This window comes from Elephantulus edwardii, unplaced genomic scaffold (assembly GCF_000299155.1).
Source record: "Elephantulus edwardii isolate Elephantulus edwardi_28Jun2011 unplaced genomic scaffold, EleEdw1.0 scaffold00034, whole genome shotgun sequence".
Taxonomy (NCBI): Eukaryota; Metazoa; Chordata; class Mammalia; order Macroscelidea; family Macroscelididae; genus Elephantulus; species Elephantulus edwardii.
In genome coordinates, this window is record NW_006399784.1 from 5424160 (window position 1) to 5427458 (window position 3299).

The following is a 3299-nucleotide window of genomic DNA, read 5'->3' on the forward strand; positions in this document are numbered from 1 at the left end:
TTCAGTATGGATTGAGGCTCAATGTCAAGAAGACAAAGATTCTCACCACTGGACCAATTGGCAGCATCAGGATGGATGGTGAAGAGATTGAGACTTTTAACAACTTTAGTCTGCTTGGCTCCACAGTCAACACTTTTCAATATTAATTTAATCTCAATATCAAGAAAATAAAACTTCTCACCACTGAATTTAGAGGCAATATTATGATAGATGGAGAAAAGATTGAGCTTCTCAATAACTTCATCTTGTTAGGATCCACAATCAATGCACTTATTGTCAATAGGCAGAAGACCAGGAAAATTATTGCACTGGGAAAATCTGCAGTCAAAGGACCATTCCAAATTACTCAGGACCAATATTATCAGTTTGAGACTAAGTTACTCCTGTTTCAGTCCATCATCTTTTCAGTCACTTGCTATGCATCTGAGAGATGGGTAATGAATAGGATAATAGAAGAAGAATTGAAAACTTTGAGTTATGGTATCGGTGAAGGGTACTAAATATCCTATGGACTGCCATAATAACAGATATGTTTTAGAGAAAGTGCAGCTGGAGTGCTCCTTGGAGACAAAGACAATGAAACATCATCTCATATACTTTGAGCACGTTACTAGAAGACCCTGTTCCTTGGACAGGACTATCAATCTTGGGGAAATAGAGGAACAACGAAAGGGAGGAAGGCCCTCAATCAGATAGATTGACACCGTGACTGCATCAATGCGCTCTAGTGTGTCAGAAATTGTAAGAATGGCACAGTATAGGACAGGGTTCAGATCTGCTGTTCACAGGGTCTGCTAGAAAACACCTAGCAACAATAACATGTCCTTTCTGGTGTGTTTTTTATCATTGATAGTTTTCTCTACTATTCTGCTGGATTTTTGTTCAATTCTTAGCAATATAATGCTTTTGTGACTTCTGCCATTGAGTCACAACTGACCCATAACTCACCCTCCAGTGAGTTTTCAGAGGCAATCAACCCCACAGGAGGACATTGCTCATCTTTCTTTTTTTAAATTTTTAAAATTTATTTATTTTAAGTATTAAATTTTATTAGTTTTAATGAACATTTACAGAGATTTTGGGTTTTCATTCATTCATTGTTGCACTGTTTTCTCTACCCTCCTCCTTATGTGAAGCATCTGACAGAGTTCAGCCTCAAACCTTTGTGATTCTAGCACAGCTTCTTACCAATAAGGCAGTTTTTAATATAAAGACCATTGTTGCTGTAGTTGTTGTGTGCCAGGGAGTCATTTGAGACTCATAGCGACCCTCCGTACAACAGCTCTAAACTCGGCTTCATACTGTGCCAGTCTTATTGTCTCTGACACATCAACTACCTCAGTCACTGAATCAATCCATCCTATCCAGGGGCTTTCTCTTCTGTGCTGTTCCTCCACCCTCCCAAGCATGACGTCCCTCTCCAGGGACTAGTCCTTGCTTGCGACATGGCCAAAATATGTTAGACTAAGGTCCAAAATCCTTGACTACAAAGAGCAGCCTGGTGTCACCCTCTCTAGGACAAACCTGTTTGTTCTTCCAGCAGCCCATGGTATATTCAATACTCTCCAGCACCACAAGTCAAAGATATCAATTCTCCTTTTATCATCCCTAATCATTGTTATTATTATAATTATTATTCAGCTTTCTGATGCATAGCAAGTAATTGCAAATACTATAGATCAGGCACATCTTAGTCTCCAGACTGACATTGTTGCTCTTCAATACTTTGGAGAGGTCTCTGACAGCAGATTTTCCCAATTGAATTTGTCTTTTGATTTCCTGATTGCTGGTACCAAGGGTGTTGATTGTAGAGCCAAGAAAACTAAAGCTGTCAACAATCTCATCTCTTCACCATCTATCATGATGTTGTCAATTGGCCAGTGGTGTGATTATTTGTTTTCTTGATGTTGAGCTTCAATCCATGCTGAAGGCTGCAGTCTTTGACCTTCTGCAGCAAGAACTTCAGGTCCTCCTCAGTTTCAGCAAGCAGGGCTGTGTAGTGTGCATAATGCAGATTGTTTATGAGTCTTTCTCCAATCCTAATGTCACATTTCTCCTCATAGAGCCCAGCCTCTCGGATGATCTGTTCTGCCTATAGATTGAAAAGATTTGGAGATAGGACACATCCCTGGAGTACAGCCTTCTGAATTTCAAACCAGGCAATGTTTCCTTGCTCTGTTCTTGATGATTCCTCCTGGCAAAATATATTGCTCATTTAAAGTTCACCTCAAATTTACAAGTAAATCTCATTTTTTTAGAGTTTCAAGAGTGTTTTATGACATTAATATCATTCAACTTAGAAAGTTTTGGTGAAATGGGCAAGTTGTCATGAAAATTTGCAAACCTACATGCTCAGGATGAGCCTGGGTAAGATTAGAAACAAATACACCCATTATGTTAGAAAGTAATTAAAAGCTGTGTTAAACTATTCTATTTTAACTTAGCGACACTGTGGGTCAATTTTACTGTTTCTCTGTTTTGTAGAGCATAGTATAGTTACTTTCATGTGTGCCATTTTTGCTTTATTTCTCATTCATTTACCCTTTACACCCTCTTTCTTTCCCCTCTTCCCCCAGAATTTATGAGAAGGAAAAGCAATACCACCATTTTTACATATGGGCAAAGAGAATCAATGTCATGTTATAGCTATGAGTAATGTAAATATATGTAATGCTATCCAAATATAAAGACCTTTTAGACATTACTAGTATCATTATTAAAGAATAAGGATGGAAATTTAAAGATTGTGTCTGGTCCAATTTTCAGTTTATTTGTACACATGTAAAAGTTAAGCAATGAATACAGAAGACTAAAATATTGGTGCCTTTGACTTTTACTATATATTATATACATAGTACTGACTATGACATGGATTGCAAAAAAAAGTAAACAATCTATACAATAGGAAATGCAACCAATGTGCTTTTTAGAGGTTAAGGACTTTGATATTTGGTCTAGTGTCATTTTTGACACATAGCCAGGAGGTGTCCTTTCTTGGAAAAAATATCATGAAAGAAAATTAGAGGATCAAGAAGATTTTCATCTGAATGCATTGAAAGAGTGACTGTAATAATGGGCTTGAGAGTAATAGAGTTTGTGAGAATAGCACAGGAGTGGACAATATTTTGACATAAAATAAACACAGTTGCAAAGAGTTGATTGAGGTCAATTGACTAGCACCTAAAAGAAATAACATGTATCTTTAGTAAAAAGGTAAAACACAAATAGCAGATGAAAAAGAATTTCTTATTTAATATATAGTATATGCAAATATGTCTTTTAGCTAGGCATATTCGCAT